Source organism: Symphalangus syndactylus, chromosome 6, assembly GCF_028878055.3.
Source record: "Symphalangus syndactylus isolate Jambi chromosome 6, NHGRI_mSymSyn1-v2.1_pri, whole genome shotgun sequence".
Lineage (NCBI taxonomy): Eukaryota > Metazoa > Chordata > Mammalia > Primates > Hylobatidae > Symphalangus > Symphalangus syndactylus.
In genome coordinates this window covers 53,380,983-53,393,027 of record NC_072428.2, presented here as the reverse complement: position 1 = coordinate 53,393,027, position 12,045 = coordinate 53,380,983, and the positions used below count along the sequence as shown (strand labels likewise).

Here is a 12,045-nt window from a genome sequence, read left to right as displayed (position 1 = left end):
ATATATTCATATATATTCATATATATATTCATATATATTCATATATATATTCATATATATTCATATATATTCATATATATATTCATATATATTCATATATATATTCATATATATATTCATATATATTCATATATATATTCATATATATATTCATATATATTCATATATATATTCATATATATTCATATATATATTCATATATATATTCATATATATTCATATATATATTCATATATATTCATATATATATTCATATATATCTATATTCAGAGCTTAGGAAATCTCCCCCATATGGGAGGTTCCCTGGATCCAGGGGCATGAGCTGGGCTTTTAAGAATAGGGAAGATTTGGGCCGGGCGCAGTGGCTCACGCTTGTAATCCCAGCACTTTGGGAGGCCGAGGCGGGCGGATCACAAGGTCAGGAGATCGAGACCACGGTGAAACCCCGTCTCTACTAAAAATACAAAAAAATTAGCCGGGCGTGGTGGCGGGCGCCTGTAGTCCCAGCTACTCGGAGAGGCTGAGACAGGAGAATGGCGTGAACCCGGGAGGCGGAGCTTGCAGTGAGCCGAGACTGCGCCACTGCACTCCAGCCTGGGTGACAGAGCGAGACTCCGTCTCCAAAAAAAAAAAAAAAAAAAAAAAAGAATAGGGAAGATTTGGTTAAGCAGAGATGGGAAAAAATTTATAATAGTGGATTTTAATTTTTTGTGGAGTCATGGGACCTTTGAAGATTGTATGAAAGCTATGAAACATTCTCTCCCACACACAAAAATGTACATTTTGTGTACAGTGTTTAGAGTTCTTATGCCTGAGGCTAATACTCCCTGTTCTAGATAGGGAGAGGTTGGGATAGGAAACAAGAAAGTATTAGCAAATGAGGAAGACACAGGGTATAATTTGGTAGCTGGATATGATTAGAGTAGAGGATTTTTGTGAGGAAATGTGGTAGAAAGTAAGTAAACTTGTTGTGGTTAGGGCCAGTTTATGGAGGACTTGTGCACACACTTTTATCTACTCAGCAGCAACATGGTAAAGGGATATGGAGGTAGACATTTATAAAAGACTGACACCATCCAGCCATCAAAAGATTATGTTCTTGTTAGAAAGGCATAAAGAATGCCAAAAATCACTAAGATAGTAAAGCATAACTGCTGAGGAGTGGTGCATTAAATATAGTTGAAGAACAACCCAGAGACCACAGAAATCACTCTGGGAGGGATTGTTGCAGGTGTAACACAGAAGAAGGCTTAAGATGAATACTGGCAGATGAATAGTATTTGATTAGTCAGAGAAAAGGGGATAGCACAGACTTATGCCATGCAACTTCAGGAGGTAGAATTTGAACCAAAAGATGAAGGTAGGAAAGAAGGAGATGTGAGTTTAGTATTGGGAAATACTTTCTAGTAGTCAGATCTTCCCAAAGACAGAATAAGCACTCCTGAGACATAGTGTAGCCCTGTAAGTGTGTAAGAAGATTGGGCAAGCATCTTTCAGGGACCCAATACAAGGAATCCCTGCACTGGTTTAGGTTTAATCTAAACTAATGGTTTCCTAACACCCCCTTAGAACTCTAGAGGTTTTGAGGAAGTGCTTCACTGGTTGTGGAGTGAAGGGAGAGGCAGCGTAGGCAAGCATAGAGAATATGAGCATGTTTTTGGCACAGCCCCATGGAAGTGATCTGAATCAGGACAGGCTTGCCATCTGCCTGGGCTGGAGAAACCCCAGTAACCCCACCTCCACTTCATTCCTGTTCACAGTCTAATTGACAGCCTCCATAGTGAGGAGGGAAGGGTGTACAATGAATAGTCATTTTTCTCTTTGAATTCAGGGTCATGTCTAAGCCACTATCTTAGGGTGCTGGCCAAGTAGTGTTGGCAAGCCCTCACCTACTCTAAGAAACACTGGCCTATGGTAGAAGAGTTATTCCTGTTGTTTGTTTCTCCACACTCTAGATGAAGCCAGTTTTTCAGAGCCTTGGTGGAACAGGAGTAATTATTTTGAGACAAGTCTCAGAGGTTTTCTGAGGGGTATTTCGTGTATTTTCCATTTCCAGACTCCATGCGTGGTGTCACCGACTGGTACCCTAACTCCACGAAACCTCCCGCCATCCCCAGTAGTAGCAGTAGTAGGTATCAGGCACACAGAGTCTTCATTTACGCCAAATGACCTATTATTTCCATAGTATGCCAAACTAGACTGTGTTTGTTAGTTTCAAACTAAAAATAGGAAGTGAAATTCTCATACCACGATATCTCACCTCTTCTAATGCAAGTATTTAAGTCTACATTCTCAAAGATAGTTTTCTTATCAAAAATGTTGAATATAGTATGCTAAAACCATTGTAGCAGATCCGTTTTCTCAGTTTTGAATATCTGTAGCATTTAATTAATTTTACTGTTAGCATAAAATAATCTCTCTCATGGTTTCCACTTAACAGATACAAAAAATAGCCTAACTAAAATTAGCCAGCAAATATGAGGGCATATTTATTGGGGTAGTACTTACAGGATTATCATAATAAAATTTTTGGATAGACTAGCCATGAGAGTCTTCAAAGGAATTAACAATAGTGGTTTCTGCACATACCCTTTTCCTTTCTTCTGCCTGTATATCATCTGCATTGGTTTTTCTCTTTCATTTGATACTTTATTTATTATAAATACCTATACAAAAGAGAGAACACTGGTTATATAAAATGTGAGTCCTCATTATTGCAAAGTTAATGACAAGAGTGACCCTGCTATTAAAACAAAATTTTTAGGCTGGGCGCAGTGGTTCATGCCTCTAATTCCATCACTTTGGGAGACTGAGGCGGGAAGATCACTTGAGCTCAGGAGTTTGAGAGCAGCCTGGGCAACAGATAAGACATCATCTCTATTACAAATGAAAAGAAATTAGCTGGGTATGGTGACACGTGCCTGTAGTCTCAACTACTTGGGAGGCAGAGGCTTGATCCTGGAAGGTTGGTCTACAGTGAGCCATGGTTGGACCACTGCACTCCAGCTTGGGCAACAGAGCAAGACTATATATGTGTGTGTGTGTGTGTGTGTGTGTGTGTGTGTGTGTATGATCTTTTATATAGTTTATATATAGATCTTATATATATAAATATGTATGATTATATATAATCATATATATAATATACACACAGATATATATATATTTCTCATATATAGTTTATATATGATCTTATATATATAAACATAGTTTATATATATGATCTTATATATAAAATATGTATGATTATATATGATCATATATAATATACACACACATATATATATTTCTCATATATATATTTCTAATCACATTATTTCCAAATTTACATTACCTCTGGGCCTGTTACTGTGAGGTTTCACTGTATTCATGCTATGTTAGCAGACCTCTTGACTAATCACTTTTATTTTTTACCGAAAATTTTCAAACATACAGAAAATACAAAGAATAAACATGTATTTCCTAACATCTAGATTCAACTATTATATTTTGCAATACTGGCTTTATGTGTTTGTTAGATTGACCCATTAATTGTGTTCTATAAACGGAAGTTAGGTCTTAAGGCCTGATTAGAGGCAGGTTAATGTTTTAGGCAGAAATAGTTCATAGATTATGTGATGTTTTTCATCACATAAAAAATCATAATATCAAGTTGTCCTGCTATTAATGATACTAAGAATGGTCTCTTAATAAGGTGGTATGCTACCAGATCTTTCCATGATAAAGATTCTTTCTTTCCTCTTTGCAATTACTAAGTGCTAGTCACCTCCAGTGGCGGTGAATGGGTATTTTTTTTTCTTGGGTATTATTATGACCTCATTAAAAAAAAATTTTTTTTTTTTGAGACACGGTCTCACTCTGTCACCCAGGCTGGAGTGCAGTGGTACGATCTCAACTCACTGCAGCCCAAACCTCCTGGGTTCAAGTGATTCTCCCACGTCAGCCTCCCGAGTATCCAGAAAAATGACTAGTATCCAGAAAACATAAAGAATTGTTATAACTCAGTAATAAGACCAATCTAAATTTGGGCAAAAGATATTAACAAATACTTTACTAAGGGGATACAGGGACTACAGGCGCACTCCACCATGCCTGGCTAATTTTTCTCTTTTTTTGTAGTGATGGGGTTTCACCATGTTGCCCAGGCTGGTCTCAAACTCATGGGTCAAGCAATCTGCCTGCCTTGGCTCCCAGAGTGCTGGGATTATAGGCGTGAGCCACTGCCTTCAACTTGTCAGTCTTTTTAAACTTTGCCATTTGAGTGTGTGTGTAATGGTATCTCACTGTGGTTTTGAATTGCATTTGACTACAGACTAGTGACATTAACTAACTATGCTGAGCATCTTTTTATAAGTTTTTTAGCCATTCATATATCCCCCTTAGTAAAGTATTTGTTAATATCTTTTGCCCAAATTTGGATTGGTCTTATTACTGAGTTATAACAATTCTTTATGTTTTCTGGATACTAGTCATTTTTTAGGTACATGTACTGCGAATATTTTCTCCAGTCTTTGGCTTACCTTTTCATTTTCTAGATTGCAGACTTTTAATTTTGATGAGATTAATTTATGAATTTTGTCCTTTATGATTAGTGTTTTTTATGTTCTAAGAAATTTTTGCCTGATCAAGGATGTGGTATATCCTCTCATGTTTTCTTCTAGAAGTGTTATAGTTCAAGCTTTTCTTTGTGGACTGTGATCCTAAACATTTCTAGTTAAATTGTTGAGGTCTGGTATGAGTTAAGGGTCATGTTTGTTTTTTTTGTTTTTTGTTTTGTTTTGTTTTGTTTTTTCCTATACAGATAGCCAGTTGTTCCACCATCATATTTTAAAGAGTATGCTTTTCCAATTACCTTTGCACCTGTATTGAAAACAACTAATCATATGTGTGTCAATATTTTCAATTTTATTCAGTTCCATTGGTCTGTATGTCTGTACTTATGCCAGTATCACAGTCTTAATGACATTGTAAGTCTTGAAATCAGATAGTATAATTCCTCCAACACTATTCTTGTTTTAGAATTATTTGGACTATTCTTATTGCCATCAGCTTCTACAAAAAAAGACTGCAGGCATTTTGATTGGGATTGCATTGAATCCACAAATAATTTGAGGAGAACTGACTTCTCAACAATATTGAGTCTTCTAATTCATGAACATGATGTGTCTATTTAGGCATTCTTTGTTTCCTTTTTTGGCTTCTTAATTTTGTATTGATACAAAATATTTGTGCATATTTATGAGATGCATGTGATATTTTGATACATGCATACAGTGTATAATGATCAAATTAGAGTAATTAAGATATCTGTCACCTCAGACATTTATAATTTCTTTGTATTTAGAACATTTCAAATCTTCTAGTTATTTTGAATTAATTATTAACTATAGTCACCCTGCTAAGTTATCAAACACCAGAACTTATTCCATCTATCTGTTTGCTTCTTTCTATTCCCCAATCTCTCTTCTTCTCCTTCCCCACAATCTTTCCCAGCTTCTGATAACCAGCATTCTACTCTGTCCTTTTTTTTTTTTTTTGAGACGGAGTCTTGCTCTGTCACCCAGGCTGGAGTGCAGTGGCGTGCGCCACCACGCCCGCCTAATTTTTTTACTTTTAATAGAGACAGGGTTTCACCATGTTGGCCAAGCTGATCTCAAACTCCTGACCTCATGATCCACCCGTCTTGGCCTTCCAAACTGCTGGGATTACAGACATGAGCCACCACGCCTGGCCTCTGCTCTCTTTTTTTTTTCTTTTTTTTTTGAGACGGAGTCTTTACTGTCACCCAGGCTGGAGTGCAGTGGCGTGATTTCAGCTCACTGCAAGCTCCGTCTCCCCGGTTCATGCCATTCTCCCGCCTCAGCCTCCCAACTAGCTGGAACTACAGGCACCCGCCACCGCGCCCAGCTAATTTTGTTTCTGTATTTTTAGTAGAGACGGGGTTTCACCGTGTTAGCCAGGATGGTCTCAATCTCCTGACCTCATGATTCACCCACCTCGGCCTCCCAAAGTGCTGGGATTACAGGCGTGAGCCACCATGCCCAGCCCCGGCCTCTACTCTCTACTTCTGTGATTAACATTTTTTAGCTCCCACACATGAGTGAGAACATGTGATATTTGTCTTTCTGTGCCTAGCTTATTTCACTTAACATAATGACCTCCAGTTCCATTTATATTGCTGCAAATGACAGGATTTCATTTTTATGACTGAATAGTATTCCATTGTGTGTATATATCACATTTTCTTAATCCATTGATGGACATTTAGGTTGATTCCACATTTTGGCCACTGTGAATAGTGCTGTAATAAACAGGGGATGAAGGTATGACTTTGATATACTGATTTCCTTTCCTTTGGATAAATATCCAAAAGAGGGATTGCTGGATCATATAGTAGTTCTATTTTTAGTCTTTTGAGAAACCTCCATGCTGTTTTCCATAATAGCTGTACTAATTTACATTCCCACCAACAGTGTATAACAGTTCCCTTTTTTCTGCATCTTCACTAGCACTTGTTATTTTTTGTCTTTTTGATAAATAGTGATTCTAACTGGGGTAAGATGATAGCTGATTTTGGTTTTGATATCTGGTTTTGATTTGCATTTTACTGATGATAAGTGATGTTGAGTATTTTTTCATATACCTGTTGGCCATTATGTCTTCTTTTGAGAAAAGTGGTTACAGATCCTGTGCCCACTTTTTAATAAGATTACATGGTATTTTGCTATGGAGTTTTTTGAGTTCCGTGTATATTCTGGATATTAGTCCCTTGTTGCATGAATAATTTGCAAGTATTTTCTTCCATTCTGTAGCTCATCTGTTAACTCTGTTGATTGTTTCCTTTGCTGCATAGAGTTTTTAATTTAATATAGTCCTATTTATCTGTTTTTTGTTTTGTTGCCTATGGCTTTAAAGTCTCAGCCATAAAAATCTCCCTTGACCAATGTACAGAAGCATTTCCCCTATATTTTCTTGTACTAGTTCTATAGTATGGGTGTTTGTTTGTTTTTCTTTTTTTTTTTTTTGAAACAGGGTATCACTCTGTCACCCAGGCTGGAGTGCAGTGGCACAGTCACAGCTCACTGCAGCCTTGGCCTCCCCAGGCTCAGGTGATCCTCCCACCTGAGTTTTTGTATTTTTAGTAAGATGGGGTTTTGCCATGTTGCCCAGGCTGGTCTCGAACTCCTGGGCTCAAGGGATCCACCCGCCTCAGCCTCCCAAAGCACTAAGATTACAGGCGTGAGCCACTGTGCCCAGCCATAATATTGGGTTTATTTTTAAAGTCTTTAATCATTTTGAGCCGACTTTTGTATATGGTGAGAGATAGGGATCTAGTTTCATTCTTTGGCAGGTGGATATTCAGTTTTCCCAGCAGCATTTATTGAAGAGGGTGTCCTTTCCCCAGTGCAAATTCTTAGCACCTTTGTGAAAAACTAGTTGGCTGTAAGTACATTATTTCTGGGATCTCTATTCTGTTCCATTGGTCTGTGTGTCTGTATTTGTGACAATACCATGCTGTTTTGGTTACTAAAGTCAGGTAGTGTATTACCTCCAGCTTTATTATTTTTGCTCAGAATTGCTTTGGCTATTCAGGGACTTTTGTGGTTCCATACAAATTTTAGGATTTTTTTTTTCTATTTCTGTAAAGAATGTCATTGATTTTGATAGCAATTGCACATGGATTCATTTGTGTCCTCTTCAATTTCTTTCATCAGTGTTTTGTAGTTTTCCTTGTAGAGATCTTTCACCTCCTTGGTTAAATTTATTCCTGGGGTTGTGGTTTTTTGTTTTTTTGTTTTTTGGGTTTTTTTTTTTTTTTTTTGTCTTGTTTTGTTTTGGTTTTGGTAGCTATTGTAAATAGGATTACTTTTTTTTTTTTTTTTTTTTGAGACCGAATTTCACTCTTGTTGCCCAGGCTGGAGTGCGATGGCGCGATCTCGGCTCACGGCAAGCTCCGCCTCCTGGGTTCAACCGATTCTTCTGCCTCAGTCTCCCAAGTAGCTGGGATTACAGGCATGAGCTGCTGAGCCTGGCCTATTGTGCCTTGATATATGTTTTCTGTCCTCTTCTATGATTTCAATTACATGAATATTAAATCACTTGATATTATCCTACATGTCATGTGCAAAGCTCATTCCACACATTTTTATCTGGCCTTATTTTTTATCTCAGTCTCTTTGATGAGTTATTATTAGTGTCTATTAAAACCTATGGATATTTCCTCTATAGCGTATAAACTACTGTTGAGGCCATCTTGTGAATTTTTATTTCAAATGTTATATTTTTAGCTCTATAAGTTCTATGTGGTTCTTCTTTTATCTTCTAGTTCATTCCTATTTATCTTCATCTTTTTCTTTAAACCTCTAAGTATATTTATAACAGTAATTTTAAAGTTCTTGTCTACTCATTCCATCATCTCTGTCATTTCATTCTTTCTATTTGCTGATTTTTCTCTTGGCTCATGTTTTTCTGCTTTTCAAATATCTGCTAAGTTTTTACTGAATCTAGACATAGTGACTGTTTGGTTATTATTCTAGATTCTATTTTCTTCTTATAAAGACTATTGAGTTTTGTTTTGGCTGCCAGGTCAGTTACTTGCAGATCAATTTGATCATTTTGAAGCTTGTTTTTAAGCTTTGTTTGGGTTAATGTAGAGATAAATTAGAAATTAGCCCTATACTAATGCCGTGGGTATACACCAAGTTCTCTCAACTCTGTCTGGATAGAGTTGTAATATCTTTTTTTTTTTTTTTTTGAGACAAAGTCTCACTCTGTCGCACAGGCTTGAGTGCAGTGATGATGATCTCTGCTGACTGCAACCTCTGCCTCCTGGGTTCAAGCAGTTCTCCTGCCTCAGCTTCCCAAGTAGCTGGGATTACAGGCACCCGCCACCACAACCAGCTAATTTTTTTTGTATTTTTAGTAGAGACGGGGTTTCACCATGTTGGCCAGGCTGGTCTCGAACTCCTGACCTCAGGTGATCTGCCCGCCTCAGCCTCCCAAAGTGCTGGGATTACAAGCATGAGCCACCACAGAGTTTTAATGTCTTTCAACCCTGTACAAGCTCTAGGAATTTTTTAGTTCATAGCTCTACTGTAGATATTCTTTTCTTAGTAGTTATTGTTTGCCTCTCCTCCTGGAGTTCCACCTGACATCATTTCAACTTATTATAGATTTTTATCTATTTAGTATATTATCAATTCCAGTTGTCATTTTAAGTTCCATATTATCTAAAACTGGGAGTCCATTCAACTGACTTCTGTGTACTTTTGACATTACCCCCATTAGTCCTTGAATACTTTCTTCCTAGCACAACAAGCTATCACAGTGTTCACCTTATGTTTTTCCTGCCCAGACTTAGAATTAGCTGTTTCTCCAAGAAGCTCTGATTCTGTTAATAGAAAATGGTATTTAGACACTAAGGCCTGGGCTGTGAAGGTGCTTATTGTTCTAAGTGTCCTTTTTTTTTTGTCTTTTCTTTGTTGTTAGAGCTAGGGATAACTTTTTTTAAATCATGAGTTCATGTTGATATTTCCAATTAACATGGACAATTAGAGGGATTTTATTTATTTTTAGAGACAGGGTCTCAATTTCCCAGGCTGGAATGCAGTGACTATTCACAGGCACAATCATAGTGTACTATAGCCTTGAACTCCTGAACTCAAATGATCCTCCTGCCTCAGCCTCCAAAATAGTTGTGACTACAAGTGCATGCCACTGTGCCCAGCTAGAGGGATTTTATTGAACTTATTTGATTTCTTTGATTTTACATTTATTTATGTCCTTTTTTCCTCTTACACCAAAAAGTTTTATTCCTAATCATATTATCTAATATTTTATTTGCTTTATATATTTAAAAAAAAAATTTTTGAGACAGGGTCTATGTCACCCAGGCTGGAGTGCAGTGGCACTCATCGCAGCCTCCACCTCCCAGGTTCAAGCAATCCTCCCACCTCCATTTCCCGAATAGCTGGGACTACAGACATGTGCCACCATACCCAGCTAATTTTTGCATTTGTTGTAGAGACAGGGTTTCCCCATGTTTCTCAGGCTGGTCTTGAGCTCCTGGACTAAGGCAGTCTGCCTGCCTCAGCCTCCAAAGTGTTGAGATTATAGACGTGAGCCACTATGCCCAGCCTGCTTTGTATATTATAGAATAATAACTGCAGTATATATTAAGCACTTTCAGAACTACAACATGAATATTGCTGTTAATAGTAAACTATTGAAAGTTTTAGATTTCTTTATAATTCTCTTTGAATGTAGAATAAATATATCTCTAAGACATTTTCTGCTTCTTGTAATAGGTTACTAGCTTATATAAGACTATTTTAGATGACAATATTAATCTAGGGTAAAAATATTAAAAATTATTTAATAGAACTGGAAAATGACCAAAAGCATGTAAAACCTGGAGAGGAATTTCTCCTTGAAAGAACGGGACTATACTTAGTGATATGTCCATTATATAGCCCTGCATCTGTAAGGAGCAGCACAACCAGAATTTAAGCAGAAGCTCCATCTTACTGGCCTGAAGGTGGATGTCATTTGGAAAGCCCTTCCAAATCCTTGGCTGATACCTGAGTATACATTTGGAATATAGACTCTAAGGAGCTTGGCAGGAAACAATAACTGAAAGGCAAAAAAACCCAGGAGAAATTTTAGCTGTTGCTTATCACAGGAGAACAAACACTAATCATTAAAAATACTGAAGTGGCAAAACCCCATCTCTACAAAAAATACAAAAATTAGCTGGGCATGGTGGTGCACGCCTGTAGTCCCAGCTACTCAGGAGGCTGAGGTGAGGTAGGAGGATGAGCCCTGGAGGTTGAGGCTGCACTGAGTCATGATTGTACCACTGCACTGCAGCCTAGACAACAAAGTCCAGACCCTGTCTAAAAAAAAAAAAAATTAAGTGATCATATTAATGTTGGACAAAATACATTTTAGGACAAGGAATATTGAAAGGATAATGCATAATGATTTTTTAAAGACATTTCATCATGAATATATTACAATCCTGGATGTGTATATAATATGCTACAAAATACATAAAGCAAAAACTGGCAGAACTGAAAGAAGAAATAGACAATCTACAATTGTAGTAGGAGACTTCAGCATCCCTCTTTCAGTAATTGATAGAACAAGAAGATAGAAAATCAATAAGGATATAGAAGATGAACAACATCATTAACCAACTTTACCTAATTGGCATTCATCGAACACTCCACTGCATATGAGTAGAATATGTGTTCTTTTAAAGTACATATAGAACATTTAACAAGACCATACACTGGACCATAAACCTGTTTCAATAAGTTTAAAAGGATTGATATTATACATAGTAAGTTCTTGATTAATTAGACTTATACTAAAAATCCATAATAGAAAGATGGCTAGAAAATACCCAAGTACTTGGAGATTGTGTTGTTCAAACACAGTAATCTGTTGCTGCCTTTGAAAACCACCCCAAACTTTATGGCAAAAACAACAGTGGTGGGGGGAGGGAGGAGGGAGAGCATTAGGAGATATACCTAATGCTAAATGACGAGTTAATGGGTGCAGCAAACCAACATGGCACATGGATACATATGTAACAAACCTGCACATTGTGCACATGTACCCTAAAACCTAAAGTATAATAATAAAAAAAACAAAAACAAAACAAAAAAAACAGTGGTTTATTATCTGTTGCCATTCTGGGTGCTGACTATGCATTTCCTTTTATTCTTTTATTTTCTTTTGAGATCATCTCACTCTGGATGATCACAGGCTGGGCTGCAGCGGCACAACTCACTGCAGCCTCAACCTCGCAGCCTCAAGCAATCCTCCCACCTTAGCCTCCTGAATAGCTGGAACTACAGGCGTGTACCACCAAACCCTGCTAATATTTAATTTTTATTTTTTATAGAGACAGGGTCTCGCTATTTTGCCCAGGCTGGTCTCAAACCTTGAATTCCTGGGCTCAGCAGTCCTGCCACCTCGGCCTCCCAAAATGCGGGGATCACAAGTGTCAGCCACTGTGCCAGGCCAACTAGTCATTTC

General features: G+C 37.5%; 1 protein-coding gene across 3 annotated transcripts in view; it reads left to right on the top strand.

Moving 5' to 3' along the window:
• FCHSD2 (FCH and double SH3 domains 2) overlaps positions 1–12,045 on the top strand; it is a 342,640-nt gene that overhangs the window by 287,520 nt on the left and 43,075 nt on the right. The gene's annotated exons all lie outside the window — the stretch shown is intronic.